The following is a 15,799-nucleotide window of genomic DNA, read 5'->3' as shown; positions in this document are numbered from 1 at the left end:
TTAGATTTGTGAGCCCTTAAAAGGGATGGGAATTGCTTACTCACGGAGCTCGGCTCTTGAGACAGGAGTCGTGCCGATGCCCCCGGCCAGATAAACCCCTTCCTTCTTTAACTTGGTGTCTGAAGAGTTTTGTCTGCTGTTCGCCCTGCTACAAGGTTAGATTAATATTTTTAGTTTTGTGACTGTCTTTGGAGAAAAGGAGTTCTGGTTTCTATGACCTGCCTTGGAGAAGAGTGCTTCTCATTTCTATGGCTAGCCTTGGGGAAGAATGGGACTGAGAGAAAGGAGGACAGGAAGAGGTCAGAGAAAAAACTTTTTGCTTCTGAAGGTATTGCAGCGGCCTTCATTTTGGGGTATTGTTTTCTGAGCCCCAACACTCTGAATGGTAGACCTAAGAAGGACAAAAACAAGTTCTAGGTCAGAAAATACTTCCTTGCTATTGCATTTGCTGGAATCCAAAATATGCCTCCTCGAACTATACTTTTTTGGTATATTTCAAGTTGTTTATTCAGAGAAGCTGAATAGTTTTGAAAAGCGATTACTTTGTAAAAAAAAAAAATTATGTTTATCTATGTTAGTAAAGCAAACAGGAGATAAAAACAGAGGCTTTCTCTTAGGTCACCTTATCCAGATCTAGGAAAGATGAACTCACAGAAAAAGGAGACTTACGTCTGACATTTTGAAGTTCTGACAGAGAAACTGTTAACCACAAGCTGTCTTCTATTCACTCTGAGGACTGCTACCTGTGAGACTTCATCTGCATAACAAGGCAGCCTTTGCTCTCCGGTGTTTCCTCCCCTCACCCTCCCACAACCCGTCCCCACCCTCCCCAGGAGCCCCAAGTTCTTATTCTTCTCTGTATGGTATACAACTTAATCATGTGGCCCTTCTTTGAGTCTCATGTTTTGTGTAGTTCCCCTACACATGCATACGAGTATGTAATAAACATGTATACCTTTTCTCCTGTTAATCTATCTATTGTTGGTTGATGTTATAGAGTCAGTTTATTAAACATTCAAATGGGTGGGAGGAAATTCCCTTTTCCCCTGCGTATCCATGAAAGCTTTCCCAGAATGCATAGTTGTGTCTTGCCAGATTGGTGGTCAGAACAGATTTGTATATCTCATGTGCGTTTTCCACAAGGAAGAGTGCCTTTTAAGTCCAAATAGCATTGCTCTGAAAATTAGGAAAGCTGTTTGCTTTTTAAACACTCTCTGCATGAAGCTTCCTGGAGCATTTCATCAGAGCAGCCTAGAACTCCTCATTTTAACCAGCTGAATACTTCCTTGCTTGACAAAACTTTTTGACACCTTTTGGTTTTAAATCCAATTTTTTTTTAACACCTGTACTGTAAATAAGAGCACTTTTTTTTGATGATTTAATAGCCAGTGACTTACAATATATAGCCTAAGATAGCTATTTTAATAGACAGGTATATAATATCTCTTCCATTCATTCTTTGATATGATCTGTTTGTGATCTTTGCATTTTTTTTGTTTGTTTTGGCCAGGATTCACAGGATACAAGAGAGTTTTAATTCCAGAAAATATTTTTATACTTCTCTTTAAATATGTGACTTGGAAGCAGGTTTTCAGATATGAGTATGTGTAGCTGTTGAAGATGAGTACCAAAATTGATGCCACACAAAGCACTTTGTAAACAAAAGATGCTGGCACTTCTTGGTAGGAAAATTAGGAAGGAAAATTAATAATACAGAAAATAATAGTCACATTTTCAGTTATGCTTGCGTAAGTTCTACCATTTAAGAGTTCTCAAAAAGAAATTAAAAAGAAGGAAAAGAGATAAAGAAAAGGTAATTTCTCCAGGGAATGTCTTTGGTCTGGCTTTCACATACACACAAACATTCTCATCTCAAAAGCAGTCATCAGAAAAAGGATCTCTCTCTTGAATCGAAGTGAGATAAATGCTGTATTACTCCATTTTCATGCTGCTGATAAATACATACCCAAGACTGGGTTGTTTATCAGGAAAAAAAGGTTTAACGGACTCACAGTTCCATGTGGCTGGGAAGGCCTCACAATCATGGCAGAAGGTGAAGGGCACGTCTTACATGGTGGCAGATAAAAGATAATGAGAACTATGCTAAAGGGTTTCTTCTTATAAAGCCATCCGATCTCATGAGACTTATTCATTACCACAAGAACAGTATGGGGCAAACCACCCCCATGATTCAATTGTGTCCCACCAGGTGTTTTCCACAACATGTGGGAATTATGGGAGGTACAATTCAAAATGAGACTTGGGTGAGTACACAGCCAGACCATATCATTCTGCCCCTGGCTGCTCCCAATTCTCATGTCGTCACATTTCAATACCAGTGATGCCTTCCCAACAGTCCCTCAAAGACTTAACTCATTTCAGCATTAACTCAAAAGTCTACAGTCAAGACAAGGCAAGTCCCTTCCACCTATACGCCTATAAAATCAAAAGCAAGTTAGTTACTTCCTAGATACAGTGGGAGTACAGGCATTGGATGAATACAATCATTCCAAAGGGGAGAAATTGGCCAAAATGAAGGGACTACAGGCTCATGCAAGTCCAAAGTCCAGCTGGGCAGCTTGAGTCTTAAAGCTTCAAAATGATCTCCTTTGACTCCGTGTCTCACATCGAGGTCATGCTGATGCAAAAGGTGGGTTCCCATGGTCTTGGGCAGCTCCACCCCTATGGCTTTGCAGGGTACAGCCTCCCTCCCAGCTGCTTTCATGGGGTAGCATTGAGTGTCTGCAGCTTTCTCAGGCACATGGTGCAGGCTTTCAGTGGATCTACCATTCTGCGGTCTGGAGGATGATGACCTTCTTCTCACAGCTTCATTAGGCAGTGCCCTAATGGGACTCTGTTTGAGGGCTTCTTCCTCACATTTCCTTTCCTCACTGCCCTAGCAGAGGTTCTCCATGAGGGCTACACCCCTGCAGCAAACTTCTGCCTGGACATCCGGGTGTTTCCACACATCCTCTGAAATCTAGGTGGAGGTTCCCAAACCTCAGTTCTTGACTTCTGTGCACCCATAGGCTCAACACCATATGGAAGCTGCCAAGGCCTGAGACTGGCACCCTCTGAAGCCATGGCCCAAGCTGTACCTTGGCCCCTTTTAGCCATGGCTAGAGTGGCTGGAACACAGGGCACCATGTTTCTAGGCAGCACACAGCACTGGGTCCCTGAGCCTGGCCCATGAAACCATTTTTTCCTCCTAGGCCTCTGGGCCTGGGATGGGAGGGGCTACTGTAAAGGTCTCTAACATGGCCTGGAGACATGTTCTCCATTGTCTTGGTGATTAACATTTGGCTTCTCATTATGCAAATTTCAGCAGCCAGCTTGAATTTCTCATCAGAAAATGCGTTTTTCTTTTCTACTGCATTGTCAGGCTGAAAATTTTCTGTATTTTTATGCCATGTTTCCCTTTTAAAACTGAGTGCTTTTAACAGTGCCCAAGTCACCTCTTGGGTGCTTTGCTGCTTAGAAATTTCTTCCACCAGATACTCTAAATCATCTCTCTCAAGTTGGTAGTTCCACAAATCTCTAGTGCAGGGGCAAAATGCCAGCAGTCTCTTTGCTAAAACACAGCAAGTATCACCTTTACTCCAGTTCTCAACAAGTTCCTCATCTCCCTCTGAGACCACCTTAGCCTGGATTTCATTGTCTGTATCATTATCAGCATTTTGGTCAAAGTCATTCAACAATTATCTAGGAAGTTCTGAACTTTCCTACATTTTCTGACTTCTTCTGAACCCTTCAAACTCTTCCAACCTCTGCCTGTTATACAGTTCCAAAGTCACTTCCACACTTTTGGGGTATCTTTACAGCAGCACCCCTCTCTACTGGTACCAATTTACGGTTTTAGTCTGTTTTCATGCTGCTGATAAGGACACACCTGAGACTAGGTAATTTATAAAGAAGAAGAGGCTTAATGAACTCACATTTCCATGAACGGGGAGGTCTCACAATCATGGCAGAAGGTGAAGACACACTTACATGTTGGCAGACAAGAGAGAATAAGAACCAAGTGAAAGGGGTGTTCCCTTATAAAACCATCAGATCTCATGGGACTTCACTACCACAAGAACAGTCTGGGGGAAATCACCCCCGCGATTCAGTTGTCTCCCACAGGGTCCCTCCCACAACATGTGGGAATTATGGGATCTACAATTCAAGATGAGATTTGGGTGGGGAAACAGCCAAACCATGTCAGATGTAATGTCTAAAATAATATGTAACCAGAGTTGCCAGTTTATTATGAAAATGTTTAATCTTCTAAGTATTTTTAAATTATTAAATAAGATTTTATATTGCTTTTACCTGTTTATATTAAGCAACAAAAGTAACTGAGCATATTTTTAAAACAGGAGAAATCTGAATTTAACACACAAAGTGCCCAGAAAGGAGTTGCAGTTTTAACCCTACAGGGGAGAGTTCCAACATCAGGAATATGTTGATATTGAAATGACGTGGGGAGACATGCATAGAACTAGTCCTCACACAAGTTATTTTTTTCGTATCAAACAACTTTTTGGGGGCCAATAGATAATATTTTATGACTGACTTTTACATTCCGAAGTAGTTTCCCTTTGCTTTTAAAGCTCATGGGTATAACACTAATAAACGAACTCCATTCTTCTCTTAAGCTTAATTAAGTTTTAGAAAGAACACCAGGTAGATGAACACATAAGAAGCTGATAAAAACAGCACCTATTTAGAAAAGTAGCATTGAAAATATTTTCATTTGTTAAAGAACAGTATTAAATTACTAGTGCTAAAATCAAAGCTATGTGCTCACCAGATCCTTTCTTTTCTTCCTGGACACATAGCCAAACTACATTTCTAGTCTCATTGTGGTTACATGGGACCATGTAACTGAGTTCTGACCAGTGAAACATGGGCAATGATAATGTATGCATTTCCAGGGCTTGCCTCTCCTGGAAACATCTAGAGGAAGAATCCACATCCTTGCAGGACTCCCAGATTTTAGGAGGTGGCAAAACCATACATAAAAGTATCCTGAATCCCTGCATCATTTCATTGTGGATGTTGTCAAAGGATGCCACTCACACTGGAACACCTGCACTAGATGTTGTATGAATAAAAATTAAACAGTTACTATGATAAGCCACTGTGATATTGGGTTTGTTAGAGGGGTTAGCCAATATAAAACTAGCAATTTCTTTTTGCTGTCTTGATATATTTACAAGAATGACTCAGCTTTAAAAAGAAACTAGAGATATGTATCTCAAATGGAATGAATTACATGGGGAGACATGCACATGTATGTGTATTATTATTTAATACAAGGCTTCCAGTCTTACAATTTTTCTATTTTGCTATTGCTCGTCAACTTTTAAAAGGCTTAGCTTATAAAATGAGACCCAGATTTTTGATAACTATGTCTATGCACTCCTAAATCAGAGTGGCATAAGGTGCAAAAAGAAGGCCCCAGTTGGATTATCTAATCAATTATTTTCAAAGAAGCAGTCTGTGCACTGGCACAGGATTATACCCAATTGCCAAAATTATTGCACAAAGGAATTATTTCTCTTCTCCCTTGAATTCTGTGTTTGGTCACAATCTTAGACTATCCAGAAAGTGGCATAGTGACCACTCGATTTAATTAAACAAAACATTCTAATAAAGTTCTCAAACATTCCATCATCTGCCACTCATACTTCTAACAACAGTGGCAGAACAGAGAGATTAACAAACTGCCCAAATTGTATCATGTCTCACATAATACATGATACAATGCAGTGAGATCTGATGTATGTTTCATTTTTAACTACTTAATTTCTACAATTTCTATGATATTTTGTGATGGTAAATATGTCTGAGGAAATCCTCCTGAATTGGATACGAGGAGTTGGCTCACAAATCTGGGCCTGCATCTCTGTGATGAGTACAGTTCCTCTTAAGAAGCGTAGAATAAGGCTATTTAAATGCAAGCTTGGGTTTCTTATAGGAAAACCAGGACTGCTTGGAAAAGTGTTTTGATGACATATGCTCCATGAATCCATCAGGGCAGCCTCAAGTAGGGTGAAGATTCTGGATGAGATGAATAGCTTTTTGAAGAATAATGCCTGCAGCTGCTATGGTCTTGGTCTTGGTGGTTGGGTCTCCTCATTAGATGGCTGGGAGCATAAAACCTGTCAGTCTGACCACTGCTAGCCTTATACTTCTTAATAGGGGGCTTCTCCAGAGGTCTTTAAGTGGAAGTGGTTATAATCCAATTGGAAGTTAAAAGTTGTGTCTCCTATTTTTTCTAACTCTTAATTACTAAACTGTTTTCTTAAAAATATGCTTGTGAGGCCGGGTGTGGTGGCTCACACCTGTAATCCCAGCACTTTGGGAGGCTGAGGCAGGTGGATCACAAGGTCAGGAGATTGAGACCATCCTGGCTAACACAGTGAAACTCTGTCTCTACTAAAAATACAATAAATTAGCCGGGCACGGTGGAGGCGCCCAGCTACTCAGGAGGCTGAGGCAGGAGAATGGCGTGAACCCGGGAGGCGGAGCTTGCAGTGAGCACAGATCTCACCACTGTACTCCAGCCTGGGCTACAGAGCGAGACTCCGTCTCAAAAAAAAAAAAAAAAAAAAAAAAAATATGCTTGTGTATATACAAGACACCTCCCATTTCACAATGACAATGCATTACTTTATATCATTACCTTATTAGATCTTTGTCTTGTTGGCTAGATTATAATTGCTTTAGATTAGGAACTATTGTATATATTACTTATGCTCTAGGGTTTTGCAGAAATTTAGTGATTAGTATAGAGTCTAGTTTTGGAATCAACATAGCAAAAATAATAAGGTCTAAATTAGGAAAAAAAATAAAATTGGAAGAAAAATTAAAAATTAAAGTTATATAATATCACACCATAGCCTTTCAAAACATAATCTACTAAATGTGAATTTAATATACACTTTTAAAAAAGAGACTAAATATGTTTGGATAGAGCTTAAAGAGAATATGGGATATTTGATAGATTGACAGCAAATTATGCATTGTTTATGTTTGGTTTTCTTTCATTTCTTCTGTCTGATACAGGTTTCCATATTTGAAAGAAAATGTTTGCTTCCTTTTAGCTAGTTGATGGGGTCAGTAGAATCTAAAAATTATGGCTGCATCTAAGGATAATAACTAAGAATGAGAGAATGACTTTGAGAAACATTTGTGTATAATTTTGAAGCCTATTTCTAATGTAAGATATATACTATAAATAGAATTTCTTTTTAGGTGAGGACTATATTTTTAAAAGGAGTAATGATAAATGTGTGTTAATGCTTTAAAATTTTCAGTTTGAATGAAACTTTTATCTTATAATAGTTGTCTAAATGAAATCAGAGAAGACATTCTATAACCATTCATGTAATACTCCTCTATAAAGTGTTCTATCCTTTTTCACTAGTTTTTCTATCATTACACATTCTTTGCTGTCATATACTATCAAAATATTCTATTCTAAAATTAGGATTTTCTAAATTAATTACAGTATTAGTTGCCATAAGATGTTTAGAAATTATTAATAAATAGAGAGATTCTTTCTACCAAAAATGTTGAAAGCACACTCAAAACTTCAAGTAGCTCAAGGACTCCCACTTAACTAAAGCACACTTTTCTCTGAGTGAATCCTAACTGGACACCACGTGTCTTTGCCATTCCTCTCTGTAGGAAGACAGTTTCCAGTTCTGGCAAATCCTCCGCATATAAGAGTAAGAGAAGTATGCATCCATCAATGTTTAAAGAACAAACATGAATCTGAGTGTGTGAGTAAAGTGGGTGCTTAAATATCTTAACTAAATGAAGGAAGTAACTTTTTACTTATTCTGAAGCATCCCAGTGAAATCTTCAGCATGAACTTTACCAGAATTCCTTAGAGAGAGAGAGAGAGAGAGAGAGAGAGAGTGTGTGTGTGTGTGTGTGTGTGGGCGGGGGGGGGGGGGGGTGGTATATCTTAAGGTAGTCTGAAGACTAGCATTTTTTCCAAAAAAGTATATAGGATGATTTAAGAAGCAACAAGACAGTTTTCTCTATTTTCAAATGGCTTCTTCTTCAAGTGATTTCTTGATATGGCTTTCTAACTTATGAATATTCAACTTTTTGTGACTTTTAAGGAGGACATAGTAGATAGTGAAAAGCTATTATTCACAGTCTAACAAATGGAAGACTATAAATGATCAAGATAGTATTTTGAAACACAATGGAGAGGCATGAAAATAAAAAGGACTAAGTCAATAGATACACATTTCTGAGCAGGTCGAGTTCTTCCTGTGTGAGCCGTGACTGGACACCACTTTTCTTCTAGGGACATGTGCTGATTCTGTGCATGGGCTGAGGTTTAGGCTCGCCATAGAAAGTAGGACTCCATTAGGACAAAGAGAAACCGGTGGAGACCTTGACAGCCACAGAGGCTGACACTGACCAATCAAAACTAGATAAACTCCAAACACATGTCTAGTTTCTTGTACGGGCATTTGCTGGATTTTGAGATAGCCTAAGAGTATAGAGGCTGAGTCAGAAAGCCTCAGGACTGAGGTCAGCTGAAGCCTGTCAGGGCTTAGGAGACAAAGTCGTACTACAGGAAGCGATAAGTAACAAGTATACAGTTAAGTTTCCCCTTTAATAGCTTCCATATTTCAAATCTGTGTGGATCAGAATGCCAAACAACTAAACTCTCACTTTCCAAAGGGCAGTAATTTCATGGTGGAAGAGAGAAGCGGAACCATCAGACTCCTAAACAAAGATACAGGAGGGCCAGTCCCAAATGGAAGAGAGAAATTGATGCATCTTGAACTTAAAACATTTGAAAAAAGTGATAAAGGTTTTAATTAAAGGTGAAACCCAGCCCTGTCCCAACTTAAATTCTGAGGGACCTGTGACTGGTGATCATCCCTTCACATTATCTGCCTGACAGAGGGAGGGAGAAAACCAACATCGTTTCCCTCCCTAGGAAAAGAACAATATCATTTTCAGCCTCTACACTTACTTTATACATAATGTTGTCCAAGACATAATAAAAATTGACACTTGCAAAGGGAAAAGAACATGTGACTGGTAATCAAGAGAAAACACAGACATTGAAAGCACATATGAAATGAGGCGGATACATCCCACTACTGGGGATATCCCCAAAGGATTAGAAGTCATGCTGCTATAAAGACACATGCACACGTATGTTTATTGCGGCACTATTCACAATAGCAAAGACGTGGAATCAACCCGAATGTCCATCCGTGACAGACTGGATTAAGAAAATGTGGCACATATACACCATGGAATACTATGCAGCCACAAAAACGGATGAGAGTTTGTGTCCTTTGTAGGGACATGGATGAAACTGGAACCCACCATTCTCAGCAAACTATCGCAAGAACAGAAAACCAAATACCGCATGTTCTCACTCATAGGTGGGAATTGAACAATGAGATCACTTGGACACAGGAAGGAGATCATCACACACCAGGTCCTATTGTTGGGGGGGGACAGCATTAGGAGATATACCTAATGTAAATGATGAGTTAATGGGTGCAGCACACCAACATGGCACATGTATACATATGTAACAAACCTACACGTTGTGCACATGTACCCTAGAACTTAAAGTATAAAAAAAAAAAGAGGCAGATAAATGAGACTGATAATAAAAGGCTATAAATGAAGATGATTCAAATGAGGGAATAAGCAAATAACAACTTCATAAATATGTGAACGAAAACAGAAAAATTTAAGAAAATGAGAGACAGAATTTTAATGAGGAATTGAGATCCAAAAAAAATGAATAGAATATTGTAGAATTGAAAATCCAACATTTAAAATTAAAAAGTCAATTGCTGAAGGTATGTAATCACATGTAGAGTGTAGAAAAAAATCCAGAATAAAGCATTAAAACAGATGAAAAATACAAAAGCTCCCAGCTACCTATTATGGAGGCTAAGTCCTGGGGTAGTATAGTTGAGAGGTATACTATAGTATAGAAGCAGGGATCCCCTGCTTCCCCCCAGCTCTTACAACCCACTAATAAAATAGGGATTCTATCTTGTATGCAGTGTGTTGAGGATAATGGAACCCTGATCACTCATGTCCAGATGCCTGAGGCAGTGGGTTCTATGCCAGGAGAGGGAGATAGAGAAGATCCCAGTCTTCTGTTTTTCCCCTAAAAAATGCTCAGCTAGTAGAACAGAGATGTTTGCCTGGTGGTAGAAAGAAGCCGTAAAACACCTCCTAATTTCTTCTGAAAGGGACTGACTTCAGTTGCATCAGAGATTAAAATAGGTACTCGACCCTAAAGGTACTCTCAAGAACAGTTGAGATTTTGGCCAAAAGGTAATTGAGAGGAGGCTCAAGATGCTGGTTAAACTGAAGGTCTGTGAGTTTCCAGGAGAGAACTAGGGACAGAAACAACTGGGAGGAGTTTCTGCTGGAGCCAAAAGAAAGAACAAGCACTGACATCGAAACTATTTCTTCAAGGGAGCCAGAATTTGATTAAATTCGTTTGTGGAGCAATTTGTGTCCCAGAGCGTTGTTGAAAACAACAGAGCAATTGGCTGGCAATTAGTAGAGTTTAATAGCTTGGTGTGGCCAAGAATCTAGAGGAAGGGAGTCCTACCAAAACCACTGCAGGGGGCCCGTGGGCTAAACAAAGCTGCGTTCCCTGAGGAACACCAGAGACTGAACACGTAGATGTCACTGAAACAATCCAGTTGGTCTCTGCGGTGGTTTGAATGTGTCCTGCAGAGTTCATGTGTTGAAGCTTCGTCCCCGATGCAACAGTGCTGAGAGGTGGGGTCTGTAAGAGTTGGTAAGTCGTGATGGCTCTGTCTTTGTGAATGGATTAATGCCATTATCACAGGAGTGGTTTCCTGATAACCGGATGAGTTTGGTTTTCTCTCTCAGGCACACTCTCTCACCATGTGATATCTCCTCCTATGTTATGAGGTAGCAAGAAAGCCCTCACCAGAGGCAGCTTCGTAATCTTGGACTTCCCAGGCTCTAGGACTAGGAGAAATACGTTTCTTTTCCTTGTAAATTACCTTGTCTGTGGTATCCGGTCATACTAGCACAAAATGGACGAAGACAGGTGCCTACTTCACAGCTTTGCTGGCCCTGGAGAAGAGTATAATCTTCATCCAGAAGCCATTACAATGGCAATATGGAGAGAGATGAAATCCCCATACACACCTGCTTTCAAGAGTTTCTGCAAAGGCATCTGCCTTGCTTTCAATCAACCTTTTTCTCTCAAGAGGGATCTTTGCCTAGCCTTCAGTAGTAATAATTACTGATACTAATCAAAAACGGTGACAGAGGTTTCCTAAGAGAATTTTTCAGTTTATATGCACATCTCAGCAAGCACTATTTATTATAATTCTGGCTTCTTTTCTTTAGATAGATGACTGCATGAAGTCTGGCAGAGTTATTACTGCTGTTAGGCAGCAGTGGTGGAATACTGGCTTCACCCTGAAGACATACCTCATCTTTACATTATTCCACATCTTGATAATGCCATTTGCCTAGATAGATGATATCTATGTCCTGACAAAATTAAGCAGAGGAGAGCTTTTTCCCTGGTACAGGTGATAAGTTTGTATTGATCTGTCTCATTTTCTCAGTTCTGATGACCATGTACATCAGCATGAGATTGCTGGCTGTAGCCAGTGCCATCTGTGGCCGTGTAGCAACAAGGATCTTGAAAATTCAGATATGGCTTGTGTAAAAGGCTCTGTCTCGTTAATCCCATCCTCCCATCAACCGAGCCAGCCAACGAGACGTAAGCGGTTGGACCCAAACATCTAGAAACTCTCCACTGTGATCATACGCTTTCCTCAAGAGGGAACAATGGCTACTCTTTGATATGAACAAAAATGAAATAAAATTTGAGCTGTCAAATTTTATGTAGGCTTTCACAGAAAGAAAATGTACTCTTTGTCTTAAAGTAATGCTATACTAGGAAATGTATTACGGGTCCACAATATAGGTGAAGTAGGATGACAGTAGTCATTGCTGACTTTAATAATTTGAGTAGAACCTCTAAATCCTTTATGCTAAATTCTGCTTTGTAATCACATGTAGAAAAACGTGGTGATTTTGACAAACCAGTTCTCCATTTGGGAGCCTTATTCATCATATGATATTCTTGTGAGGCTCTTTTTGGATGTGAGAGAGTTTTAACGGACAGGTGACAGACACAACAGCGTATGGGAGAGTGGTATTTTCTAGGTGAAACCCTACCCTGCAGGGGTAAAGTCTAATACTGTGAAGGTTTCATGGGATTGTTTCATGATGAACATGTTTTTCCTTCTCAAAAATTTAGTTACCACACAGGAATTTACCCATTAATTATAGTGTAAGTGCATGCTGTTTCCTGATAGTGCTGTAGATAACACAGTTGGCATACTAATACACTGGAGCTCTCTGCCAAATACATACACAATAACAAATGAACTGTAATGACCAAAAAATGGCATGATTTTGTTTTCTGGAGAGCTATAAGGAGATCTGAGAATGTCAGGTAATGTGGTAATTATGTTTCAAGTAACTTGATAATTAAAAAAATATTATGGAGTAGTCTGCTGAAACATGCAGTTATTCTGTGGCTACATGTTCCATTCCCATTATGTTACACAAAATTAGGGGTTAGAATTCCTATAGCTTACCTTTTTTACTCTCTCAACAAGAGATGCCAGCCTTAAAACACTGAAGAGGAGGATGAGAAGTTCTTCTTTCCATGCTACAGTTGACAAAAGAGGAAAGTTTCTAGCACAACGAAACATGTAATTTCTTTCAAATTTCTTCTTAAGCCAACATCTAAGCAGGGCAGGAGGCTCTCTGGGAGACTATTTTTCTCATTTTGTAGCTGGCATCATGTTCTGCCGATGGAAGAAGAAAGGAAGAGAAAATGTCATTCAAAGCACTCTTTGTAATGGCCATCTGGGACTTCATCTGAATGTTTGCGGGAAAAAATTCCTATGGCCATCCTGAGAGACTCCAGGTCAATCGGGCCTTCTAGTCACCATGGACACTTGCAGAAATACTAGGTCACAAAGAAATGCAAACTGAGTTTATTGTAAACTGTGATAACACGTGGTAAGGGGATGAATTAGAATTGCATTTGGGAAAGCAGAGTCAAAGGCATTACAACAGACACTCAGGAATTCCAGGGCTGGTTTCTGGGAAAGAATGTGGAAGGAGAGGCAGGTAAAGTCACCTGTAAGAATCTGTGTTCTATTTCGATGTGGCAGCTCAGACGTGTGGCCCTAAGCACAGTATGCGTGCTCCATATCGTTGCTGGTCTCATTTCTAAGGAACAGAAGCATTGGGTGTTTTGGGTTATCTGTTCGGAATTGAATTTCAAATAGAATAGAAGGCTCACACCTGTCATTCCAGCACTTTGGGAGGCCCAGGCAGGCGATCACCTGAGGTCAGGAGTTCGAGACCAGCCTGACCAATATGGAGAAACCCCATCTCTACTAAAAAACAAAATCAGCCGGGCGTGGTGGCACATGCCCGTTATCCCAGCTACTCAGGAGGCTGAGGCAGGAGAATCATTTGAACCCGGGAGGCGGAGGTTGTGATGAGCCGTGATCGTACCATTGCACTCCAGCCTGGGAAACAAGAGTGAAACTCTGTCTCAAAAAACAAAAAGAAAAATGTAATTTAACATTAAACACAGGAGAGAGAAAGGTAAATTGGCATGGAGGAGCAAAGTGAAGTCACGCATTTAACAAGGACAATGGAGAGAAACATGCCTGAAGCACAAATTTTCTTATAAACGAAAAAGGAATAAATCCATCTTTATGTCAGACCCTCTAAGTCCATGTTTCTGTAGCCCACTGGTGGTGGTTGATTTTCTGCGAAGTAGTCCTTAGACAGTTTGAGAATGGAAGCAAGTAAATGAGTTTTAATTTTTGCTTCCTACATTTTACAAATTTAAAAGATCAGATCAATTATGATTTTCACATAAATCTCATTTATTTCTAAAAACATTATGCCACTAAAAGTTTTACATATGTATACATATATACATATGTATGTGTATAAATATATATATAATGTAATCGTATATGTTATTTAAATATACACACACATATATATACACACATACCCAGCAGGTTATTCCGTTAACAGGGAGTTAGGTTGATGTGGTCACCAATATCTTGATGGTGTTTCCTGCTATTTATCGTTATTACATTTGCTGTTTTCCATTGTTGTGGTTATGATATATTTTTGCCCCAACTTTAATAATATGAATTAATTGCTTAAGATTGTTCATTGCAGTATACAGCTTATTTTTAAAACTAATACTTTTTGAGTATCTATTTTGTGCCAAGCATATTTTTACGCCCTGGCGATAGGTGATGAAGAGGTGAAAGAAGGGCGTCCACACTAGTATGTTCCAGTTTTGTGGTGGTTGGAGACAGATAATAAGTTACAAAGAAAGGAAAAATATTAGCTGGCAGTATGTGTCAAGAAAAAATAAGAAATGATTATAGGTTTAAGTTCTTAGGATCGTGGATAGCCTTAGCGTGGTGAACGAAGGCTGCTCTTAGAAGGAGAACTGCGGCCGGGCGCGGTGGCTCAAGCCTGTAATCCCAGCACTTTGGGAGGCCGAGATGGGCGGATCACGAGGTCAGGAGATCGAGACCATCCTGGCTAATACGGTGAAACCCCGTCTCTACTAAAAAATACAAAAAACTAGCCGGGTGAGGTGGCGGGCGCCTGTAGTCCCAGCTACTCGGGAGGCTGAGGCAGGAGAATGGCGTGAACCTGGGAGGCGGAGCTTGCAGTGAGCTGAGATCCTGCCACTGCACTCCAGCCTGGGCGGCAGAGCGAGACTCTGTCTCAAAAAAAAAAAAAAAAAAGAAGGAGAACTGCGTTGTGGATATGAGGAAGGAGCCCGCAATGGCAATGGCCAGGAAGGCACATCTGGCAGAGGGAATGACTAGAGTAAGAGTTCGGAGACTGGACCAAAAAAATACACAACCCGGAATTCGGCCACAAATATCGACACAGCAGAGGGCTTCAGTAGAAATACAGAATGGAAATCTTTAACTAAATCTAGTGAGATGTTTTGCAATAGTGAAAAAAATGAAAAGTACAAATGCCAGGACAACAAAATTGGAGAAAAATTAGTGTTGAAATATGTTTGATATTCTATTTGAATATTCTATTTGATATTCTATTTGAATCACTAGATGACATTAATAGAATCCTTGCATTATTGAACTATTTATAAGATCCTTCTGCTAAGAGTCAACACCTGAACAACTATCAGCTCACTTTCTGCATATTCACAAAAAAATTACATTAGAAAGCTATTAAGGAGAGCAACACTTTGGTCTAAATGGCAAGATTTGTTTTATAAAATCATGTGTGAACACAGCTGCTGGGGAAAATGGTCATTTGTGACAAAGTGTTTCTTAAAATGGCTATGAATTTTGAAGCAGAAACTGATGTTTTGTGTCTTCTGCTATTTGTGTGGCCATTGAAACTGTACTGCTCCCAGAGTAAACTTTAAATGCCAGTGAATATTTTATGCAAGTTAAATGTTGATCACCCTCTTTCTGAGAAAAAAAAATGCGGTACCTTAAAAACAATTATTAGGTATTATTCTCTTTCTCTCTCTCTCTCTCATTGCTGCTAGATAAGCTTACTGCAAACTATAAAGGCATTTCTGCATAGTACAATAAATAAATTTATGTCTGCAGGTTCCCATGTCCTTGCACAATTCCCTCTACTTTGACCCTGGACTTGCCCTGTGACTTGATTTCACCAACAGAATGTGGTGGATGTGATG

This window comes from Trachypithecus francoisi, unplaced genomic scaffold (assembly GCF_009764315.1).
Source record: "Trachypithecus francoisi isolate TF-2019V2 unplaced genomic scaffold, Tfra_2.0 Contig01676, whole genome shotgun sequence".
Classification (NCBI taxonomy): domain Eukaryota; kingdom Metazoa; phylum Chordata; class Mammalia; order Primates; family Cercopithecidae; genus Trachypithecus; species Trachypithecus francoisi.
This window is presented reverse-complemented; position numbering follows the sequence as displayed.